Source organism: Salmo salar, chromosome 25 (genome assembly GCF_965601325.2).
Source record: "Salmo salar chromosome 25, fSalSal1, whole genome shotgun sequence".
Lineage (NCBI taxonomy): Eukaryota > Metazoa > Chordata > Actinopteri > Salmoniformes > Salmonidae > Salmo > Salmo salar.
In genome coordinates, this window is record NC_138315.1 from 29,116,971 (window position 1) to 29,143,736 (window position 26,766).

The window sequence follows — 26,766 nt, forward strand, 5'->3', positions numbered from 1 at the left end:
GAAGTGGAGGACCGAATGTACCCCTGACGCAGGGATTCGTAGACATATGTCTCCATAGCCACCGTCTCCGCTTGCAACAGGGGATACACGTGACTCCTGGGAAGTGCAGCGTCTACCAGGAGATTTATCGCACAATCCCCCCGTCGATGGGGTGGTAATTGAGTCGCCTTCTTTTTACAGAAGGCGAGAGCCAAATCGGCATATTCTGGGGGAATGCGCACGGTGGAGACCTGGTCTGGACTTTCCACCGTGGTAGCACCAACGGAAACCCCTACACACCTCACCGAGCACTCTCGCGACCACCCTGTGAGAGCCCTCTGTTACCAGGAAATGGTGGGGTTATGACGAGCCAACCAGGGAAGGCTTAGTACCACGGGAAATGCAGGAGAGTCAATGAGGAAGAGACTGATTCTCTCCTCGTGACCCCCCTGCGTCTCCATGGCCAGGGAGATGGTGGCTTCCCTGATTAACCCAGACTCTACTGGTCGACTATCCAGAGCGTGTACAGGGAAAGGTCTATCCACAAGAATAATGGGGATCCCTAAACTAAGGGTTAACGCTCTGTCGATAAAGTTCCCAGCTGCGCCTGAATCGACGAGCACCTTATGCTGGGAATGCGGGGAAAACTCAGGAAAACAAACAGGTACAAACAGGTGGACAACAGAGGACTGGATGAGAGTGGTGCAGACTCACCTGGGGTGACGCCAGAGTGCCCTGCCTGCTACCTCGACTCCCAGAGGGACCAACCCGGCACCGAACGGCAGTGTGCCCTCTGCGGCCACAGATGGTGCACGTGAAGGCCCCTCCTCCAGCCTCCCTACGTGCAGCCCCTCCCAGCTCCATGGGCACCGGAGCAGGAGTGCTGGAAGATGGAACCAACAGAGCCCCCTCTGGACGTCCGCGGGTGACCAGCAGGTTATCCAACCGGATGGACAGATCCACCAGTTGGTCAAAGGTGATGGTGGCATCCCTGCAGGCCAACTCTCGTTGGTCGTCCTCGCGCAGGCTGCATCGGTAGTGGTCGATGAGGGCCCTGTCATTCCATCCTGCTCCGGCGGCCAAGGTCTGGAATTCCAGTGCGAACTCCTGTGCGCTCCTCGTCCCCTGCCTCAAATGGAAGAGCCGTTCCCCCACCGCTCTCCCTTCGGGTGGATGGTCGAAGTTAGCCCAGAAGCGGCGGGTGAACTCCTCGAAGTTGTCCAACGCCACATTTCCTTCTTCCCATACGGCGTTTGCCCACTCCAGAGCTCTCCCCGAGAGGCATGAGACGAGGGCGGACACTCTCTCCCTTCCCGAGGGAGCTGGGTGAACGGTGGCCAGGTATGTCCAGTTGTAGGAGGAAGCCCTGGCACTGTGCTGCCGTCCCGTCATACTCCCTGGGAAGGGAGAGACGCATCCCACTGGAACTGGATCCGGACGTGACGGGTAGAGGTAACCCCGGTTGCGCTGGTCGAGGCGCTGGAGACACTTCCTGTCTCTCCCAGCGGTCCATGGTCTGGACAACGCGATCCATCATGGCACCGAGGTGATGCAGCATTGCTGAGTGTTCCTGGACGCGCTCCTCGACTCCTCTGACCGGGGTACCTGCTCCTGCTGACTCTATGGTGGGTGGGTGGGTGGGTTTATTCTGTCAATGGTGTGTGTACTGGGAGCGGAGTCAGGTGCAGGAGAGCAGAGAGTTGTGAACAGGCGCACACTTTATTTAGGCAGGAGAAACCAACAGACGGACGCCACTGCATCGAAACCTCCATCCAATATGCCAAAGTCCAAAAATGCGCAAACAGTCACAATAATAAAGTACAAACAAATAAACATACCTCGTGAATATAAAACACGGAATAAACGCACACCAGAAATAGCGCATCAAAAATGACATGTAACACGAAACAGTCACACACAAAGACATGAGGGGGAACAGAAGAATAAATACATGTAGTGTGATTGGGGAATGAAAACCAGGTGTGCAGGGAACAAGACAAAACTAATGGATAAATGAAAAATGGAGCGGCGATGGCTAGAAAGCCGGTGACGTCGACCGCCGAACGAACAAGGAGAGGAGCCGACTTCAGCGGAAGTCGTGACAATTAGGCTGCATGTATTTTTAGATATAGACCTATTATAAATGTGTATTATTGTAGCATCACCATCTTTATTGCAGGAATAAATACAAATAAACACAGCTTTAAACTACATATTCATTTGACAGAGGTAATGAACTGCCCACTGATCAGCACAGCAATTTATAAAACAGGACCATGTTTGCTAAACAAGTGTTTCTGAGCTTATGCCAATATTACACAGGTAAGCTAACGATTACAGAAATCAGGAATGGAGACATGCTCTATAGAGTTCTATGTATGCACTTCCTTAATATTAGATTTTGTGCACCAGCTGTTATTGACAAATAGACACAGACCGCCACTCCTTGTCTTACCGGAAGCAGCTGTTCTATCTTGCTGATGCACGGAAACTGTATGTTATCCTTGTTGTTGTTCAGCCACGATTCGGTGAAACACAAGATATTACAGTTTTTAATGTCCTGTTGGTAGGATAGTGTTGATCGGAGCTCATCCAGTTTATTATCCAATGATTGCACGTTGGCTAATAGGACTGATGGTAGAGGTGGGTTACCCACTCGCTGTCGGATTCTTAAAACGGCAGCTATCTCCTCCGGCACCATTATTTAAGAGTATGAATTAGGATGTTTGAGAAGGTTTGAATCCTACGCATACTGCATACACATTGTTTGAAGTACAATAGACCAAAATAGCTCCTGTAGTAGGTCAAAGCTGTGTGTCGGAAAACCATGGTAGAGCAGGCATTGCAGTGCATGGAATTTCCTTTATTTTTCAGCTTCAGACCACTGCTTACTTAGAATGTAGTTTTAGTGAATCTAGAGTCAGACACATCAAACTTTTCACCTAGTCAGGTCAGGATTTGAACCAGCAACCTTTTGCTTACTGGCCCAATGCACTTAACCAGTAGGCTACCTGCCACCCTAATAAGTGTGATTAGTCCTAAATACATCACAGTACACAGTCCTGGGAGATGAGCTATCAGCAGCGGAATTGACATTCAATATACAGAATAATGACTACCATCATAGGAGATCTAGGGAAGGAGGCCTAAAACACCACTCTCATTTGCAGTGCATTATTTTACACTTACGGATGAAATAACGTGTTCTGTTGGTTTAATATTAATATGAAAACTGTTATAGTTATTGGAGGTGTTTGTCTTTCCATCACCAAACCATTTATTGTTGTTTCTACCTCCTCTTTGCTGCATGGAAAATGTCCTTTCAGGCCATGGTTTTTTAGTTTGTGTTGAGGTCTGGAAGCCAGAGGCTAGATCTGGTAATGTAGCGTGGTCTCCATAAATCAGGCACAGAATTTTGGAAAAACATGGTTAGAAAAATCATAATTGTGTCATAATGTTTCCATGAGTAATCCAGAGCTTGTTCGAGTTTTGTGACCCCAACCTTATTCAGCAGCCAGGGGAGGGCTCACCACCAGTGTGTCTGTGTGTTAGTCAGAAGCCAGTGGTCACCAGCAGCACATATGGAAGAACACTCAGTGGAAACGGTACAGAAAGAGGAAGCCCAGGAGGGGTCCACAGACAGACACACGGGAAGACAGGCAGCAAGGGTGACTGGAAGGATGTTAGGTGAAAGAGTGACAGGAAACAAAATCATGTGCTGTTGTCTTGACAACCATAGTTGACAACCAATCCAGGTTGCATCACATCCGGCCGTGATTGGGAGTCCCGTAGGGCGGCGCACAATTGGCCCAGCGTCGTCCGGGTTTGGCCGGGGTAGGCTGTCATTGTAAATAAGAATTTGTTCTTAACTGACTTGCCCTGTTAAATAAAGGTAAAATAATAATAATAATAATAATAAATGGTGCTGTTGTGTTGATAACCATGGTGGTAACTATGTGGTCAGGGAAAGAACTACAGAATGAAAGCTCACTACACAGGGGGGTCTGTCTTCACTGCAGAGCTTGTTAAAAATACGTTTGGGATAAACTGAATCATGGTTCATATGGAATTTTTGATACCTCAATATACTTCTATCCCATTTAATCACTTATAATGGTTTGGGACACCTGGGACCAAGGTGCGACTGCCTGATATGGTTCACACCAAGCCCACACCATCCCACACCAGCCTGACACGGGCTAGCCCTCAGCAAGCCCAACACGGGCTAGCCCACACCAAGGCCAACATGGGCTAGCCCTCAGCAAGCCCACATCAGCCCAACATGGGCTAGCCTGCACCAAGCCCAACATGGGCTAGCCCACACCATGCCCACATCAGCCTAACATGGGCTAGCCTACACCAAGCCCAACACAGGCTAACCCACACCAAGCCCAACACGGGCTAGCCCACACCAAGCCCACATCAGCCTAACATGGGCTAGCTTACACCAGCCCAACACTGGCTAGCCCACACCAGCCCAACACCGGCTAGCCCACACCAGCCCAACACAGGCTAGCCCACACCAGTCCAACACAGGCTAGCCCACACCAGTCCAACACAGGCTAGCCCACACCAAGCCCAACACAGGCTAGCCCACACCAAGCCCAACACAGGCTATCCTACACCAAGTCCACACCAGCCCAACACAGGCTAGCCCACACCAGCCCAACACCGGCTAACCCACACCAGCCCAACACAGGCTATCCTACACCTAGCCCAACACAGGCTATCATACACCAAGCCCACACCAGCCCAACACAGGCTAGCCCACACCAAGCCCAACACCGGGCTAACCCACACCAGCCCAACACAGGCTATCCTACACCTAGCCCACACCAAGCCCAACACAGGCTATCCTACACCAAGCCCACACCAGCCCAACACAGGCTAGCCCACACCAGCCCAACACAGGCTAGCCCACACCAGTCCAACACAGGCTAGCCCACACCAGTCCAACACAGGCTAGCCCACACCAAGCCCAACACAAGCTAGCCCACACCAAGCCCAACACGGGCTAGCCCACACCAAGCCCACATCAGCCTAACATGGGCTAGCTTACACCAGCCCAACACTGGCTAGCCCACACCAGCCCAACACCGGCTAGCCCACACCAGCCCAACACAGGCTAGCCCACACCAGTCCAACACAGGCTAGCCCACACCAGTCCAACACAGGCTAGCCCACACCAAGCCCAACACAGGCTAGCCCACACCAAGCCCAACACAGGCTATCCTACACCAAGTCCACACCAGCCCAACACAGGCTAGCCCACGCCAGCCCAACACCGGCTAACCCACACCAGCCCAACACAGGCTATCCTACACCTAGCCCAACACAGGCTATCCTACACCAAGCCCACACCAGCCCAACACAGGCTAGCCCACACCAAGCCCAACACCGGCTAACCCACACCAGCCCAACACAGGCTATCCTACACCTAGCCCACACCAAGCCCAACACAGGCTATCCTACACCAAGCCCACACCAGCCCAACACAGGCTAGCCCACACCAGCCCAACACAGGCTAGCCCACACCAGTCCAACACAGGCTAGCCCACACCAGTCCAACACAGGCTAGCCCACACCAAGCCCAACACAAGCTAGCCCACACCAAGCCCAACACAGGCTAGCCCACACCAAGCCCACATCAGCCTAACACCGGCTAGCCCACACCAGCCCAACACCGGCTAGCCCACACCAGCCCAACACAGGCTAGCCCACACCAGTCCAACACGGGCTAGCCCACACCAGTCCAACACCGGCTAGCCCACACCAGCCCAACACCGGCTAGCCCACACCAGCCCAACACAGGCTAGCCCACACCAGTCCAACACAGCTAGCCCACACCAGCCCAACACCGGCTAGCCCACACCAGCCCAACACGGGCTAGTCCACACCAGTCCAACACGGGCTAGCCCACACCAAGCCCAACACAGGCTAGCCCACACCAAGCCCAACACAGGCTATCCTACACCAAGTCCACACCAGCCCAACACAGGCTAGCCCACGCCAGCCCAACACTGGCTAACCCACACCAGCCCAACACAGGCTATCCTACACCTAGCCCACACCAAGCCCAACACAGGCTATCCTACACCAAGCCCACACCAGCCCAACACAGGCTAGCCCACACCAGCCCAACACAGGCTAGCCCACACCAGTCCAACACAGGCTAGCCCACACCAGTCCAACACAGGCTAGCCCACACCAAGCCCAACACAAGCTAGCCCACACCAAGCCCAACACAAGCTAGCCCACACCAAGCCCAACATGGTCTAGCCCACACCAAGCCCACATCAGCCCAACATGGGCTAGCCTACACCAGCCCAACACAAGCTAGCCCACATCAAGCCCAACATAGGCCAGCCTACACCAGCCCAACACAGGCTAGCCAAAATCAAGCCCAACACAGGCTAGCCCACACCAAGCCCAACACAGGCTAGCCCAAACCAAGCCCAACACAGGCTAGCCCACACCAAGCCCACATCAGCCCAACATGGGCTAGCCTACACCAGCTCATCACAGGCTAGCCCACATCAAGTCCAACATAGGCCAGTCTACACCAAGCACAGATATATCATAATGTAGAGGTGAGGAAGCATTAGTATATTTGGGGGCATGGTTTACAAATACCCCAATTCATATTGTTTAGTTAAAAAGGAATACAAGAAAATCATTGCTGACACCATTGAAACGAATGAGGGTCGGAACTTCAAAGCCAATTACCTTGGAATCATCTTTTTTTCAGTTTTAATTTCACAAGGTCTTTTTGTAAAACCGTTACTGTGTATGTCGTTCCAATTTTAGTGTTCTGTTGTCTGAGGTTAACAAAAAATGATATTGTGGAAATTAAGTCTGTTAAAGGACTTTGGTAATTGCATGTGATATATGAGAAACTGGAGTTTCTCTGGCAAATATATGTATGTGATAGTAACAACTTTGTCTTTAAGATAAAATGTAACAGGCAGCCAATCCATTTTTGTTTTAGCTGAAGTGAAGGTTGTCTTTGGGCCAATGTGGAGCCAATGAGCAAAGGCACATCGACCCAATGTGGGCAGCCTACATGGGTCCAATGTTTTAACCCACTTTGGGCACACATCGTGCTAATTTGGACATGTTTGCTAGTCTAGTCAAAAATCTCCCAGAAGACCGCACGTAACGTCCTGACAACTGGTAAAACCAATTTTCCATACCGCAGAGCTCTTTAAAAAGCAGTTTAGGAGAAACTGAATCATGTTGATATTAATGGTTCGTGTCAGTTTTTTTTTTTTATATTTCAATTCACAAGACCAATTCCCACCTCCAGCTGTGTGCTTTACTGTTGCAGTGTTGCCATGTGAGTGAGACATACTTCACGTCAACTTGTATACTCTGTTGCTTCAGGAAGCATTCATGTGCACTCTTGCAAAATCAAACAGCCTGAGAGAAAACATATTTAATATATTCTGTAAGTATTTCTATTTTGTGTGAATGTACTTCAGACATTTTGTTGGTCAGACAGAGAACAACACACAAACTTTAACATATCATTCACCTGTCAAAATACAGCCTACGTGTGTGATGACAGTGGGGTAGCTTACCTGTGTCCAGCCACCTCTGATTCAGTCTGTAGCATCCATCTCCATGATCCCATAATAGGGTCAAGGTGAGCGTTATGAATGTAGACAGACTGTTCACATGCACCTCTTTGAGTGTACGTTTAACTTTGACTCAAATGTCAGTAAAGTCTGTTCACATGCAGCTCTATACCTGTGATAGGGAAGCTTCCCTACGGCAAGAATGGAGGACTAAGTCTGTGTGTGTGTGTGGTGTGTGGGTGTGTGAATGTGCAATGTATCTATTGTGTGTCTACATGCGTGTGTTGTTCTCTGTTTAATCTCTATGTTCTGCAGTTCTGTCAAATGTTGCCAGAGGGGAAAGTACTACAGTAGCAGCACCTCATCCTGCAGTTACTGTCAGATCAGGTAGGGAGTGTACAGCTTGAGATAGCACACAGAGAGCCAGGCAGACGTACAGATGTATGATCTTAATTTGATCACTCTTTTGTTGCAGAGAATTTTCTGCGCCGCAGGAAATGCAGATGAGCTTCATGATTGACATAAATTCACTGAAAACCTGCACTAACACATGGTTACAGTATATTAATGGTATTGCACTTTTCATGTAGTCTAATTTTGGATAGCTAATAGCCTAACCACAGATCAAGCAACATTATGGACTAAACGTTAAAATCCTGTTGCTGCAGGATTATTTTGCTGTGACAATACTGGTCAAATTAAGATCCAACACCTGGACGTCTAACACCGTAACGACCCACCCTGAAACCAGGACAAAGCCACTGAAGGGCCTTTGCATTCATGTATACATTATGGATGTTTCTGAAGTACATCTTCTAAGCGGAACGTTCACGACATTTAGGTTTGTCTGAAGAAATGCTTTGTGTTGAATGGTTCATTCATGTTCATGCAGACAATGTATTATACTATTTATACTGAGCCCAGCCACAATGTGTACACAGGTCAGGGGGTTCAGTCTCTCCATTCTGCCTCTCTCTCTCTCTTTCTCACTCTCTCAATTCAATTCAATTCAAAGGGCTTTATTGGCATGGGAAAAATATGTTTACATTTCCAAAGCAAGTGAAATAGATCATTAACAAAAGTGAATTAAACAATCAAAAATGAACAGTAAACATTACACTCACAAACATTTCAAAGGAATAGAGATATTTAAAATGTCATATTATGGCTGTCTCTCTCTCTCTTTCTAAACAACATAATCTGCCATTTAAGGGGTCTCTCCATTCCGCTCTCAGTTGATCTATTGTGTTCATTTCTAAAACACCCAATTACACCATGTTGGCCCATAGTGTTGCCAAGCAACAAGTGAGGAAAATACTGGTAACATCAAACCCATAAAAACATCAAACCCATTTTCACTGGACTGAGATAACTAATACCTTGAGAATCTCACAAAGCTAATGAAAAAAATTAACATCTCAATTGTTTCAAGAGCAATTGTTCCTTTCCCAGTATCTACTCTCAATGTTTGCAGCTAAGCATCTTAGTTTTATGGCACCATAAACAACACGAATCTCCTGGACAGTACCTGGGAGCACAATACTTTGCCAGACACACACCTAGAGTAGCCTCCATTATTCAGCAGGACAGAGTGGAGTGGTGGAGCTACATGGGATGGTATGCTGCAATGGTAGGAGAGAAGTGTAAAGGATTTGATTAATATAATGTCACAGTGGGAGGCCATGGATGCAGAATACTGTACACTCATTTACACTGGTGTTTCAGAATGTTACCCTGTTGGAAGGCTCAATAAGGGATGAACAAACAAACACTCTTACCTGCATGGGATGACTACGTCAGAGCCAGAGGGAGTCCGTATCCCTGTATCCCTTCAGCTCTCTCAAATTAACTCTGCTCCTCTCCAGTTGTACCTTTCTTTATCTAACTCTCACTCTTTATCTCTCAGCTCATACATTGCAGTCCTCTTTCCAGTATCCCTCTTTTTCTCGTCACTTAACTCCAATCCTCTCTTCTCTGTCTTGTCCCCTCTCTCTTCATTTCAGTGCATCATGTGCGCTATGACCGCCATATTTTCAGTAATAGAAAATAATGTTCGAACTGCACATGCTGGATGTCTCGCATGGGGAGGATGTTGGACTGGTAAAGAAATGCTCAATTTGCCACTGATCCTCAACATTTTTGGGTGCCCTTGAGCTGCTGGTGGAAAAGTAATTCCTTTTAGAATCTAAGACTGGAAGACTTACACTCTCGTCTCTAACATGTACGTTGTGCTCAACATTTTCGAACAGGCCCATTGCAAGTTAGAATGTTGCATTAACTTCAGTTTAACTTACTTTACCTGTTGTCCGCTGATGTTTTCATTATGAGACAAAGTATCCACAGGGAAGTAATATTAGCCCGACTTTCATTGTGCTGGTCTCTATATGGTTTTGTCGGTTTGTATTTCCGTTTTTGTATTTTCAATAATGACACAATTCACACTCGACATAAAAGCTTGCACAATATGTAAAAATGCCCAAGCGTAACCGAACCACAGACCGAACATTGTCGGCTTTTAAGACGCAAGCACTTCCAGCTGATTGTGAGGAAACTTGCTTCGGTTGACAATGTTTGGCTATTGTTAACACATTGTACATTACTGTTGTTTACATATTGTGCAATGTGTCAGGAGATTGAAAATACAAACCGGAAATATAAGCCAACAGAGCCATACACAGACTGGCACCCCAAAAAAGTCTGGTTAATAATACTTTCCTGTGGACATTTTATCTTCACTACCTACCGTCAAAAGTACCAACAGCATGGACAACCAGCAAAGTAAGTTAAAATATACAGTACCAGTTAAAAGTTTGGACACACCTACTCATTCAAGGGTTTTTCTTTATTTTGACTATTTTCTACATTGTAGAATAATAGTGAAACCATCAAAACTATGAAATAACACATACGGAATCATGTAGTAACCAAAAAAGTGTTAAACAAAACTAAATATATTTTATATTTGAGATTCACACTCTTGGCATTCTCTCAACCAGCTTCACCTGGAATGCTTTTCCAATGGTCTTGAAGGAGTTTGCCCATGCTGAGCATTTATTGGCTGCTTTTCCTTCACTCTGCGGTCCAACTCATCCCAAACCATCTCAGTTGGGTTGAGGTTGGGTGATTGTGGATGCCAGGTCATCTGATGCAGCACTCCATCACTCTCCTTCTTGGTCAAATATCCCTTACACAGCCTGGAGGTGTGTTGGGTCATTGTCCTGTTGAAAAACAAATAATAGTCCCACTAAGCCCAAACCAGATGGGAGGGCGTGTCGCTGCAGAATGCTGTGGTAGCCATGCTGGTTAAGTGTGCCTTGAATTCTAAATAAATCACAGACAGTGTCACCAGCAAAGCACCCCCACACCATCACACCTCCTTCTCCATGCTTCACGGTGGGAACCACACATGCAGAGATCATCCGTTCACCTACTCTGTGTCTCAAAAAGACACTGCAGTTGGAACGAAAAATCTCAAATTTGAACTCATCAGACTATAGGACAGATTTCCACCAGTTTAATGTCCATTGCTCGTGTTTCTTGGACCAAGCAAGTCTCTTCTTATTATTGGTGTCCTTTAGTGGTGGTTTGTTTTCTTTGCAGCAATTCGACCATGAAGGCCTGATTCACGCGGTCTCCTCTGAACAGTTGATGTTGTTAATTGTCGATTTCTGAGGCTGGTAACTCTAATGAGCTTATTCTCTGCAGCAGATGTAACTTCCTGTGGCGGTCCTCATGAGAGCCAGTTTCATCATAGTGCTTGATGGTTTTTGCAACTGCACTTGAAGAAACTTTCACATTTTTTGACTGACCTTCATGTCTTTAAGTAATGATGGACTGTTGTTTCTCTTTGCTTATCCGAGCTGTTCTTGCTGTAATATGGACTTGGTATTTTACCAAATAGGCTATCTTCTGTATACCACCCCTATACCACCCCTGATTGGCTCAAATGCGTTAAGAAATAAAGAAATTCCACAAATGTACTTTTAACAAGGCACACCTGTGAATTGAAATGCATTCCAGGTGACTACCTCATGAGGCTGGTTGAGAAAATGCCATGAGTGTGCAAAGCTGTCATCAAGGCAAAGGGTGGCTACTTTGAAGAATCTCAAACATGAAAATATATTTTGATTTGTTTAACACTTTTTTGTTTACTGCATGATTCTATATGTGTTATTTCATAGTTTTGATGTCTTCACTATTATTCTACAATGTAGAAAATAGTAAAAATAAAGAAAAACCCTTGAATGAGTACATGTGTCCAAACTTTTGACTGGTACTGTAGTTTTGTACAACATTCTGGCTTGTTGAGACTGAATATCCATGGGGTAACCATGGTAACAGTCTGATGTGTTAGGCAAGTGGAAAATAATACGTTTACGTCAGTCAGTGTCCCACAGGCTGCTGTAGGCCCAGTATTGATAGGGGAGTTGAGATGTGCTACAATAATCTCACAGCTTTATGATATCCCTCATATTTTGTGCAGTTTTTTATCCATATACAGGGCTTCGAAAGAACATTTGAAGATTCCTTTTCAGTATGTTATGCCCACTTTGAAATTAATTTATCATCACAGAGGGATGACGGTGGAAACAGCGGGAAATCACAGTTGGAAATATGTTTATACCGCGCTGAAATGAATTAATCATTCATATAACTCAATTGCCTTATTCCAACCACAATCCCTTGATGGTAGTGCAGTGGTCTGCATCTACAGCTTTCCTATCTCCTAAGTCATTACTTCTGTTGCTTTTCATTTGAACGTTAATAAGAATCACTAGCTTGTGTGTTATTGCTGTTTTCACCTAGAGAGGAAAGCCAATAGCCACACTCTTGATCCATCACTGTCCAACAGCAGCCTCAAGAGAGATGCCTAAACAGATGTTCACACAGACCTTTAGAAACGTAAGTAGAGTATGCTACACCTGGCCTACTATGAACCAGGCTGTAACAAGTAGGAGATTCCCTGCACTTTTAGCACTTCGTAAGCTAGATGTTGTTTTTGACTAAACTATATTCCATTCTCTGAGAAAACCCTGGAAATGTACCTGCAATTTCATTTGATGACACACACAATAAAAAAACATGACAGTGACATCTTCCGTAATGTCATTGAATTATTTGATTGAAAATGTTCCTAAATGTAACAATTGTCACAATTGAATTTGATTGACTTCTATTTCCAAATAGATTCCAATTTTCAACTACTTGTCTTTTGAAGTAAAAAATGACTTTGAAATGTAACTGAGATTGTCACACCCTGATCTGGTTCACCTGTCCTTGTGATTGTCTCCACCCTCTCCAGGTGTCGCTTATTATCCCCGGTGTATATATCCCTGTGTTTCCTGTCTCTCTGTGCCAGTTTGTCTGATTTGCCAATTCAACCAGTTGCTGTTTGTTTCTAGTCTGTTTTGGACTTGGATCTGGTTTCTGACCCCTGCCTGGCCTGCCCTCGAGACTGCCTATCGTCTGGTACTGTTTGGACTCTGACCTGGTTTATGAACTCTCGCCTGTCCCCGACCTGCCTTTGCCTACACCCTTTGTTATAATAAATATCGGAGCTCTACCATCTGCCTCCTGTGTCTGCATTTGGGTCTTGCCTTGTGCCCTTATAAAGATATTTGAACCCAGGTCTGGATTCTTATGTGAATGTCATTCCTACACTGCTACACTATCTAGAATGAAAAAGGGTTATTCGGCTGTCCCCATAAGAGAACCCCCCCCAAAAGAGTTCTTCCTGGAACCGAAAAGGGTTCTTCTATTGGGACAACAACAGAACCCCTTTGAAACTCTTGATTTTTGAGTGTGTAATCTCTTGCTCCATTTTCGATTTTGGGTAAATCCATTTGAATTCAATCACTTTTTGACAGCATCCCTTCTGATTTAAACTAAACTTTCCATACATGTTTGCTAATGGATGAAGTGATCAGTGATTTTTGGACCTGAATGCCAATACATTCAGTTGACTCATGTTGTATACCATACCATGTGATATCCATGTCTTTATCACTGGAAAAGATGAACGGTTGAGTTTGATATAATTTAAAAGCTTACAAACAGGGTTGTCAAATTATTTTGTAATTTCTTTAAAAAAATGTTTTTATACAAATTATGACACTTTTTATCCTTTAACGCCAATTATCTTAAACGCATAAACACGACCTGCAAGTCAATGCCATTATGTTTTTGATTATTGTTCCCATTCACCTTTCCTCAACTTTCGAGTTGTAAACAATAGGGAAATAAAAACTTGTATATTTATTTTTTTATTTCACCTTTATTTAACCAGGTAGGCCAGTTGAGAACAAGTTCTCATTTACAACTGCGACCTGGCCAAGATAAAGCAAAGCAGTGCGACACAAACAACACAGTAAAAAACAATGCTGAAGTGAGCAAAATGTCCAGAGCAGCATCCTGAAACACATGGATGCCAACTGACAAAATTCACATTGTCACACATGGGATAAACAAACGTACAGTCAATAACACAATAGAAAAGTCTATATAGAGTGTGTGCAAATGTAGTAAGATTAGGGAGGTAAGGCAATAAATAGGCCATAGTGGAGAAATAATTACAATTTAGCAATTAAACACTGGAGTGATAGATGTGCAAAAGATGAATGTGCAAGTAGAGATACTGGGGTGCAAAGGAGCAAAAAATAAATAACAATATGGGGATGAGGTAGTTGGGTGGGTTATTTACAGATGGGCTGTGTACAGGTGCAATGATTGGTAAGCTGCTCTGACAACTGATGCTTAAAGTTAGTGAGGGAGATATGGGTCTCCAGCTTCAGTGATTTTTTTCAATTCGTTCCAGTCATTGGCAGCAGAGAACTGGAAGGAAAGGCGGCCAAAGGGGAAGTTGGCTTTGGGAATGACCAGTGAAATATACCTGCTGGAGCGTGTGCTACAGGTTGGTGCTGCTATGGTGACCAGTGAGCTGAGATAAGGCGGTGCTTTACCTAGCAAAGACTTATAGATGACCTGGAGCCAGTGGGTTTGGCGACGAATATGAAGTGAGGGCCAGCCAACAAGAGCATATAGGTCGCAGTGGTGGGTAGAATCTGGGGCTTTGGTGACAAAACGGATGGCACTGTGATAGGCTGCATCCAATTTGCTGAGTAGAGTGTTGGAGGCTATTTTGTAAATGACATCGCCGAAGTCAAGGATCGGCAGGATAGTCAGTTTTACGAGAGTATGTTTGGCAGCATGAGTGAAGGATGCTTTGTTGCGAAATAGGAAGCTGATTCTAGATTTAATTTTGGATTGGAGATGCTTAATGTGAGTCTGGAAGGAGAGTTTACAGTCTAACCAGACACCTAGGTATTTGTAGTTGTCCACATATTCAAAGTCAGAACCGTCCAGAGTAGTGATGCTGGACGGGCGGACGGGTGTGGCAGCGATCGGTTGAAGAGCATGCATTTAGTTTTACTTGCATTTAAGAGCAGTTGGAGGCCACGGAAGGAGTGTTGTATGGCATTGACGCTCGTCTGGAGGTTTGTAAACACGGTGTCCAAAGAAGGGCCAGAAGTATACAGAATGGTGTCGTCTGCGTGGAGGTGGATCAGAGAATCACCAGCAGCAAGAGTGACATCATTAATGTGTACAGAGAAAAGAGTTGGCCTGAGAATTGAACCCTGTGGCACCCCCATAGAGACTGCCAGAGGTCCGGACACACTGAACTATATCTGAGAAGTAGTTGGTGAACCAGGCGAGGCAGTCATTTGAGAAACCAAGGCTGTTGAGTCTGCCGATAAGAATGAAGTGATTGACAGAGTCGAAAGCCTTGGCCATGTCGATGAAGACGGCTGCACAGTATTGTCTTTTATCGATGGCAGTTCTGATATCGTTTAGGACCTTGAGCGTAGCTGAGGTGCACCCATGACCAGCTCGGAAACCAGATTGCATAGCGGAGAAGGTGCGGTGGGATTCGAAATGGTCGGTGATCTGTTTGTTAACTTGGCTTTCAAAGACTTTAGAAAGGCAGGGTAGGATAGATATAGGTCAGTAACAGTTTGGGTCTAGAGTGTCTCCCCCTTTGAAGAGGGAGCTTTCTAATCTTTAGGGATCTCAGACGATACAAAAGAGAGGTTGAACAGGCTAGTAATAGGGGTTGCAACAATTGCGGCGGATAATTTTACAAAGAGAGGGTCCAGATTGTCAAGCCCAGCTGATTTGTAGGGGTCCAGATTTTGCAGCTCTTTCAGAACATCAGCTATCTGGATTTGAGTGAAGGAGAAATGGGGGAGGCTTGGGAAAGTTGCTGTGGGGGGTGCAGAGCTGTTGACAAGGGTAGGGGTAGCCAGGTGGAAAGCATGGCCAGCCGTAGAAAAATGCTTATTGAAATTCTTGATTATCGTAGATTTATTGGTGGTGACAGTGTTTCCTAGCCTCACTGCAGTGGGCAGCTGGGAGGAGGTGCTCTTATTCTCCATGGACTTTACAGTGTCCCAGAACGTTTTAGAGTTTGTGCTACAGGGTGCATATTTCTGTTTGAAAAAGCTAGCCTTTGCTTTCCTAACTGCCTGTGTATATTGATTCCTAACTTCCCTGAAAAGTAGCATGTCGCGGGGGCTATTTGATACTAATGCAGTACGCCACAGGATGTTTTTGTGCTGGTCAAGGGCAGTCAAGTCTGGAGTGAACCAAGGGCTTTGTCTGTTCTATGATTTCACGGCAAGTACTGCTTCAAGACTCCTGAATATACACCACAGTGTGCATGCGTGCGTGTCTCTGTCTGTGACTGTGTCTTTGTGTGTGTGTGTATCCGTCTGTGTGTGTGTCTATATAACGTGTGTGCTAGACCTGCGATGTGCTGTCGCCCGATTATGAAACGTATATGGGTTCCTCTTAGAAGCCGCGCTGCCAGCTAATCAGATCTAAATGAATCGTAGCTTGATTGAGATTCTGTCTGTGTACTTAGTGAGGGCTGCTAATTCCCTTCTCCTCTAATGTTACTAAAATAATGTATTATCTCATACCAGCAGGTCCACCAAAATATAGACCTAAAGTCGTCATAGGCTACAGACACACAAGTACTGTATATCCCAAAGGCCTATTATCAGCTATCATTTGGTTTCTTGATGATGAAGCTGAGTAAGCAAATGCAACAAACAACCATCCTTGGTGATATGGGCACTTATTGTTGAAATATAATATTAATACTCCAGGCTTAGACAGACACATCTTCAACAGGGGTTTAGCTATATTTGCTAGACGCCTTATCAAGGACCAACTGCTTGGAGACAGGGCAGACAGGGAGATATTTATTGGAGAAGCTATGTGCCTGAGGGCTCCGTAAAGACTTGTGTTTACTGGGGGGTGTCAGGGATCTAAACTCTTCTGTTGAGAGAAACCATGATCCAGGTTTCTCTCTTTGTAATTCCCCTCCCAATACCTCTGATCAGCAGCACAATCCCAAACAATCAGTCAGTTGCTAACACCATCAGGGACAACTGACAGTGTTACAACATGGCCACCTCGCCTGTGGCTGAGGATGGGTGATTTAGTGATGTTAGGCCGAATAGAACAGCAGGGTTCTACCTTCTCCATGCATATTATATCAGCCAGGAGCCAGAGAATGGGTCATTATTTTAAATAGTGGATGTTAAGCAATTATCCATATAAAAAATGCTAAAGTTTACTATAAAATACTACCGTACTTACTATAGAATTCTGTAGCAAACTGTAGTATACTGTTGAATACTATACTACACACATGGTAGTACTTACTATGGAATGTACACTGTAGAATACTGTAGTAAACACTACAGAAAGGTCTGCAGAAACACTACAGTCTGCAAAAACACACCAAAAAATAAACTATAGTAAATACTACAGTATATCATTTGCATATACCCTACTCATTCCCTTCCCCAATATCCCAAATTGTGCCACCCGTAAATGAGAAACCTACACAAAAAAGAGCAGAAGCTCTGAACCCTGAAAAAAATAGGCTTGGCCCCTAAGACCCTCACCAACTTTTACAGATGCACAATTGAGAGCACCCTGTCGGGCTGTATCACCGCCTGGTACGGCAACTGCACCGCCCGCAACCACAGGGCTCTCGAGAGTGGTGCGGTCTGCCCAACGCATCACCGGGGGCACACTGCCTGCCCTCCAGGATACCTACAGCACCCGATGTCACAGGAAGGCCAAAAAGATCATCAAGGATATCAACCACCCGATCCACTGCCTGTTCACCACGCTACCATCCAGAAGGCGAGGTCAGTACAGGTGCACCAAACCTGGGACCGAGAGACTGAAAAACAGCTTCTATCTCAAGGCCATCAGACTGTTAAATAGTCATCACTATCCACCTACCACCCGGTTACTCAACCCTGCACCTTAGAGGCTGCTGCCCTACGCACATAGACATGGAATCACTGGTCACTTTAATAATGTTTACATACTGCTTTACTCATTTCATATGGATATACTGTATTCTATTCCACTGTATTTTAGTCAATGCCACTCTGACATTGTTGGTCCCAATATTTATATATTTCTTAATTCCATTCTTTTACTTTTAGATTGGTGTGTATTGTAGTGAGTTGTTAGATACTACTGCACTGTTGGAGCTAGGAACACAAGCATTTTGCTATACCTGCAATAACATCCGCTAAATATTTATGTGTGACCAATACATTTAATTGGATTTCATTGGATTTGATAGCCTTGAAATAATTGAAATAATATAGCCTAAATAATTCATTTTTGTTCCTTTTTAGGCTCCCTGTCTGACTCCTGACTTATTTAGACTGGTTATATGCTGTTTAATATGACATGTAGCCTATTTGAAATGATGTGTGCTTCATACATTCGCCTTTTCATGTTCATTCAAATACTTTTCATTCATATCCATATGGTTTGGTTTCAACACTTCAAAACCAAATGGAAGGTCCAGGTAGTCACAAAAATAGTGATAATTTAGGGGTTTTCCACTTTTTTTTTAAACACCACTCCTGAATAAGAAACAATGTAATTATCATTGGTTAAATTGGTTAAATCATTGGTTAAATTGTGATTTTAATAAATTGATCAAATTTGGAGCTACGTTTTTTTTGGAGCTACGTTTTTTTTCCAGTGCGGCAGTTTTTTTCCTGTGAGCACGGAGCGGTTAATAGTAGAGCGCTGCTCCATGAGCGATGAGCGGGATTTCCAACCGCTCAACTCTGCTCACATGCTCTGTCAGGAACATATGGGCCAGATTACTGTATTACGCATATTTCAAAATATGTCCTGTTATATAAAGTGCCTTCAGGAAAGTATTCAGACCCCTTGACTTTTTCTACATTTTGCTAGGTTACAGCGTTATTCTAAAATGTATTACATTTTTTTTTTTTACCCTCATCAACCTACACACAATACCCCATAAAAATGATTTTTTGAAATGTTTGCTAATTTATAAGAAATTGAAAATTGAAATATTACATTTACATAAGTATTCAGACAATTTACTTAGTACTTTGTTGAAGCACCTTCGGCAGTGATTACAGCCTTGAGTGTTCTTGGGTATGACGCTACAAGCTTGGCACACCTGTATTTGGTGAGTTTCTCCCATTATTCTCTGCAGATCCTCTCAAGCTCTGTCAGGTTGGATGGTGAGTGTTGCTGCATAGCTATTTTCTGATCTCTCCAGAGATGTTTGATTGGGTTCAAGTCTGATCTCTGGCTGGGCCACTCAAGGACATTCAGAGACTTGTCCCGAAGCCACTCCTGCGTTGTCTTTGCTCATTGATTTAATTAAATGTATTTATTATAAAGTGCCACTCTAAAATGTGCAGTTTTGTCACAACACAATGCCACAGATGTCTCATGTTTTGAGGGAGCGTGCAATTGGCATGCTGACTGCAGGAATGTCCACCAGAGCTGTTGCTGGAGAATTGAATGTTAATTTCTCCACCATAAGCCACTTCCAACGTTGTTTTAGAGAATTTGGCAGTACGTCCAACTGGCCTCATAACTGCAGACCATGTGTAACCACGCCAGCCCAGGACCTCCAAATCCAGCTTCTTCACCTGCGTGTTCGTCTGAGACCAGCCACCCGCACAGCTGATGATAATAAGGGTATTTCTGTCTGTAATGAAGCCCTTTTGTGGGGATAAACTAATTCTGATTGGCTGGGCCTGGCTCCCCAGTGGGTGGGCCTATGCCCTCCCAGGCCCACCCATGGCTGCAGTCCTGCCCAGTCACGTAAAATCCATAGATTAGGGCCTAATTGATTTATTTCAATTGACTGATTTCCTTATATAAACTGTAACTCAGTAAAATCATTGAAATTGTCGCATGTTGCGTTTATATTTTTGTTCAGTATATTTATGATGAAATATTCTATAAATGTGGATGCAGTTGCTGGTGTGAACATGGCAAGTACTTCTGATGAAATTCAAACAAAAATACTGCTAGCAGGAAGAAAAATGATACATAATGCATCCCCAATGAAAGAAAAACAACTTAAAAGGCATGCAATTTAAAAACTGGATATTTATCTTGGATAAACTGGATAGATGCAGTTCCCATGCGTTAGCCTCCAATTCCATCTCTGGACTCGAGGTAGGGTATGTGCAGGCCTGTGATTTTAGAGGAACAGACAGTTCCTTGTAATTAGTCAGGAGAGCCAATAGGATGTTTGCAGAAGCAACAAGCTAAGAATAAAACATTCTGGGCAAAGATTTACCCAGCCATTTATCAGAGGAAATATAACTTAAAGAGGTAGGGTAAAACATATTGGAAAAGAGATCAATATCAGTGTAAAATACTTTATCTAAGATGATTTGTAAAAATAAAAAAAGACAGCTATGTGTTTTTCAGTTTCTTTTTTATTTATTTCCCCCCAAAATTACACAGGCACGAAATGCTTGTCGATGAATTCACACCCTCACTTCTGATTCTTTCCTCAATGTCATGCACACACAGACAAATACACTACGTTTCCAATCACCAACACATAGCCACACACACACATAGCCACACACACACACACACACACACACACACACACACACACACACACACACACACACACACACACACACACACACACACACACACACACACACACACACACACACACACACACACACACACACACATTTGAGCCCCTCTGGAGGCGGGACGGATGGGGGAAATATGTCATGTCGGTTCTAATTACGTGTACGGCTGTGGATCTCAACGGTATCGAATTCCCTGAGGAAGACAGCCAGATTCATTAGCATATAGCTGGCCCGAGCTGGCACCAAAAAAACAAGATTAGATTTATGAGGGCCCCTATACCACCAACGCCTGCAACTCATACACACATACGTGTTCTGACTATACGTATTGGATTAATTGCAACGAGCAGGCAGAATGCAGTGCTGTGAGACGCATTACCGCTGGATTTCTCAGAATGCTACTAACGGGAAACTTGCTTGCAACCAAAAACCCACAATAATAAATCAGCATATCAGTTTATTTCCTGTTGTTACCATGTCATGTGATTATGATACCAGACAGGTGTGTCTAGGTTCTCCACTGAAATGAAAGATCGACCTATCAGGAGCATCGGGCACCGTTAAGCTGATTAATTAATGTAAAACTACTTATTAGAGTAGAAGAATATAGAAGGACTTGCCTATATTTCATTCAAACATTTCACCTTAAATGGCAAACTAATACAATATATTCCATTTGAAATAACTTTATTAGACTACATTTTCATTTGATTAAAAAAAAATATAGATTGTATAATCATGATTAACTTGATTTAGTTACACATTTCAAATATGGACAATCCATGGATATTTTAAAAACAGTTGTATTTAATAAATTAGATACATTGGAAGCAAATAATAAGAGTATGGTACACCAACATTAGTTTTCCATTCATATAACGTGTCGGGTAAATTGCCACAGTAGATTTGCTGTGGTAAACAAGGAAATTGTTTATTTCAGTTGTAGGGAATGATTGTCAAATTGATAAATCACCCTTAATCTGCTCAAAAATTAGGACAAAATTGTTCTGATGATAATATCCACCAGACCGGTAGCAGGCAGGACTAAGGTACAGTAACACCTATGTCAGCCTTTAGGGAGTGGTAATGAGGTGACCAATAATGGTTGCAATTGAGATCAGCTGTCGGTGAATTTAGCTCCTATTGATGATTTAACTAGAGATCAACTGGCAATAATCTGGTGGACATCGATACTATTTCTTCTCTGTGGATGGAGCTGAGCAAAGTGGAAAAGTTGCACAAGTCGCATTGTAGCACCCCCTACTCAAGATACGACCAAAAATGTCTGGCACGTCTGAAAAATAATCGGGACCAAAAATGCAGATCGGGAGAGCGCAAAACCCATAATCGCACATTTTTCAATTACTCACATTATGCGACCTACAGACGTCTTGGTCGGAGAAAGCGACTATACAATCCCAGAATTTTTTTGTAGATACCAAATTGTTGCCGAATTGCAGTTAAAGAATCATGTAATATATGGCCAGCTTCAGAGGGATGCTACTTTTCATGTATATATATTATGTGTTCATAACTTGTGTATGAGGAATGCTTTTTCAATAGGCTATTCATACATTCATAATTTTAAATATACAGTATGATGTAAGATGAGAAGCAGAGCACCTCTGTGCACAAGAACGCCAAGTTAACCTGTCTAAATGACTACCGGCCTGTGCACTCATATCTGTAGCCATGAAATGCCTTGAAAGGCTGGTCATGCCTCACATCAACACCATCATCCCAGAAACCCTGGACCCACTCCAATTTGCATACCGCCCAAACAGACCCACTGGGTTAAACGGGGCGCCCGGATTGGGCTACTAGGTTAAACGCCGCGCCCGGACTGGGCACCGGCGCAGAGGAAGGCTCTGGCCATGGAGCGGGACTGGACACCACGCCTGGACTGGGCACCGGCGCAGAGGAAGGCTCCGCCTTGGAGCTGGACTGGACACCATGCCTGGACTGGCCACTGGCGCAGAGGAAGGCTCCTGCCCTGGAGCTGGACTGGACGCCTTGCCTGGAAGCTCCGGACCGTTGACCCTCGCTGGAGGTTTCGGACCGTTGACCGTCGCTGGAGGTTCCGGACCGTGGACCGTCGCAGGAAGTTCCGGACCGTGGACCTTCGCAGGAGGTTCCGGACCGTGGACCGTCGCACGAGGTTCCGGACCGTGGATCGTAGCAGGAGGTTCCGGACTGTGGACCGTCGCAGGAGGTTCCGGACTGTGGACCGTCGCAGGAGGTTCCGGACTGTGAACCATCGCCAGAAGCTCTGGACTGGGAACCGTCGCCGGAAGCTCTGGACTGGGAACCGTGGCCGGAAGCTCTGGACTGGGAACCGTGGCCGGAAGCTCTGGACTGGGAACCGTCGCCGGAAGCTCTGGACTGTGAACCGTCGCCGGAAGCTCTGGACTGTGAATGCGCACTGGCGGCCTAGTGCGTGGAGCCGGTACAAGTGGCACCGGACTGGTGACACGCACTTCAGGGCGAGTGCGAGGAGCAGGCACAGGACGCACCGGACTGGGGAGGCGCACTGGAGGCCTGATGCGTGGGGCCAGCACAGGTTGCACCGGACTGGTGACACGCTCTTCAGGGCGAGTGCGAGGAGCAGGCACAGGACGTATCGGACTGGTGACACACTCTTCAGGGCGAGTGCGAGGAGAAGGCACAGGACGTACCGGACTGGGGAGGCGCACTGGAGGTCTGATGCGTAGGGCCGGCACAGTTTGCGCCGGACTGGTGACACGCTCTTCAGGGCGAGTGCGAGGAGCAGGCACAGGACGTACCGGACTGTCATTTACAAAATAGCCTCCAATACTCTACCTAGCAAATTGGATGCAGTCTATCACAGTGCCATCCGTTTTGTCACCAAAGCCCCATATACTATCCACCACTGCAACCTGTATGCTCTCGTTGGCTGGCCCTCGCTTCAAATTCGTCGCCAAACCCACTGGCTCCAGGTCATCTATAAGTCGTTGCTAGGTAAAGCCCCGCCTTATCTCAGCTCACTCGTCACCATAGCAGCACCGACCCGTAGCACGCGCTCCAGCAAGTATATTTCACTGGTCACCCCCAAAGCCAATTCCTCCTTTGGCCGCCTTTCCTTCCAGTTCTCTGCTGCCAATGACTGGAACGAATTCCAAAAATCACTGAAGCTGGAGACCCATATCTCCCTCACTAACTTCAAACACCAGCTGTCAGAGCAGCTCACAGATCACTGCACCTGTTCACAGCCCATCTGTAAATAGCCCATCCAACTTCCTCATCCCCATACTGCTATTTATTATTTATTTATTTATTTATTGGCTCCTTTGCACCCCAGTATCTCTACTCGCACATTCATCTTTTACACATCTATCATTCCAGTGTTTAATTGCTAAATTGTAATTATTTCGCCACTATGGCCAATTTATTGCCTACTTCCCTTATCTTACCTACACACTGTGTATAGACTTTTTCTCTATTGTGTTATTGACTGTATGTTTGTTTATTCCATGTGTAACTCTGTGTTGTTTGTGTGGCACTGCTTTCCTTTATCTTGGCCAGGTCGCAGTTTTAAATGAGAACTTGTTCACAGCTAGCCTACCTGGTTAAAAATGTGAAATAAAAAAAATACATATATACTGACCCCCAACACCACACACACACACACACACACACACACACACACACACACACACACACACACACACACACACACACACACACACACACACACACACACACAGGCACACATTTGCCACGCACATACTTACACACATGCTGCTGTTACTATATTTATCTATCCTGTTGCCTAGTCACTACCCCCCCTGTACATATGTACCTCAATTTCCTCATACCCCTGCACATTGACTAGGTACTGGTACCAACATGTATATAGCCAAGGTATCATTGACTAGGTACTGGTACCCCATGTATATAGCCAAGGTATCATTGACTAGGTACTGGTACCAACATGTATATAGCCAAGGTATCATTGACTAGGTACTGGTACCCCATGTATATAGCCAAGGTATCATACTGTGCATTTATTCATTGTGTTACTATTTTGTTCTATTATTATATATATTTTTTAATGTTTTATTGTATTCTGCATTGTTGGGAAGGGTCCGTAAGGTAGCATTGTACTGTTAGTCTACACCTGTTGTTGACGAAGCATATGACAATAAACATGATGTTCTACCTCATATACATTTACAGTCAATTCAGTATGGCTAGAAACATGTCCATGAGGTACTATTCTTCCCATGGGTGTGCTGTACAGTCTATAGTCTACAGTCTACAGTACATGCTGTACTGCCCATGGAGCATACTGACATACTGCAATTGTGACTCATTTATGTTACAGAAGTCGATGTGAGAGCATTATATAGCAAAACTTTAATCAATAAATTAGATTCCTAAGGTCTTCTGTGGATTGAGAATAAAGGTATAGGATATTGAGATAAAAAGCAATGGTTTTCCACTGGTGAATGAAATGTAAAGGAAGCCCATTTATTATGGTCATCAGCTCTACACAGTGAGATTCCTCACTGTCACATGTTATGATATATTAGTCCTGTGTTTTATGGGACGTAGGTGTGAAAACATATGGAAGTGCAAAGAGGGGCTATGACCAGTTTCTGGGAATCACAAAGGAATTTCCTACGAAGGAATCCAAGCGATGATAAATTAAATATTTCACCTGGCTCATATTCTCTACAGAACATACAGAGTCTTCGGAAAGTATTCAGACCCCTTGACTTTTTCCATATTTTGTCACGTTACAGCCTTATTCTAGAATTGATTAAATAAAAAAATGTCCTCAGCAATTAACACACAATACCCCATAATGACAAAGCGAAAAACTGGTTTTTAGACATTTTTGCAAAATTACAGAAATACCTTATTTACATAATTATTCAGACCGTTCACTATGAGACTTGAAATTGAGCTCAGGTGCATCCTGTTTCCATTGGTCATCCTTGAGATGTTTCTACAACTTGATTGGAGTCCACCTGTGGTAAATTCAATTGATTGGACATGATTTGGAAAGGCACAAGCCTGTCTATATAAGGTCCCACATTTGACAGTGCATGTCAGACCAAAAACCAAGCCATGAGGTCGAAGGAATTGTCTGTTGAGCTCAGAGACAGGATTGTGTCGAGGCACAGATCTGGGGAAGGGTACCAAATTATTTCTGCAGCATTGAAGGTCCCCAAAAACAGAGTGGGCTTAATCATTCTAAAATGGAAGAAGTTTGGAACCACCAAGACTCTTCCTAGAGCTGGCCGCCTGGCCAAACTGAGCAATCGGGGGAGAAGGGCCTTGGTCAGGGAGGTGACCAAGAACCTGATGGTCACTCCGACATAGCTCCAAAGTTCCTCTGTGGAGATGGAGAACCTTCCAGAAGGAAAATGATCTCTGCAGCACTCCACCAATCAGGCCTTTATGGTAGGGTGGCCAGACGGAAGCCATTCCTCAGTAAAATGCACATGACAGCCCACTTGGAGTTTGCCAAAAGGCACCTAAAGACTCTCAGACCATGAGACCATGAGAAACAAGATTCTCTGGTCTGATGAAACCAAGATTGAACTCTTTGGCCTGAATTCCAAGCGTCACGTCTGGAGAAAACCTGGCACCATCCCTTTGGTGAAGCATGGTGGTGGCAGCATCATGCTGTGGGGATGTTTTTCAGCGGCAGGGACTGGGAGACTAGTCAGGATTGAGGCAAAGATGAATGGATCAAAGTACAGAGAGATCCTTGATGAAAACCTGCTCCAGAGCGCTCAGGACCTCAGACTGGGGCGAAGGTTCACCTTCCAATTGGACAACGACCTTAAGCACACAGCCAAGACAACACAGGAGTGGCTTCGGGACAAGTCTGTGAATGTCCTTGAGTGAACCAGCCAAAGCCCGGACTTTAACCCGATAGAACATCTCTGGAGAGACCTGAAAAAAGCTGTGCAGAGCTTGAAAGGATCTGCAGAGAAGAATTGGAGAAACTCCCCAAATAGAGGTGTGCCAAGCTTGTAGCGTCATACCCAAGAAGACTTGAGGCTGTAATCGCTGACAAAGGTGCTTCAATAAAGTACTGAATAAATGGTCTGATTACTTATGTAAAAGTGATATTTCAGTTTTTGATTTTTTATAAATTAGCAAGCATTTCTAAAACCTGTTTTTGCTTTGCCATTTAGGGGGTATTGTGTGTAGATTGATGAAGGACTTTAAAAAAAAAATAG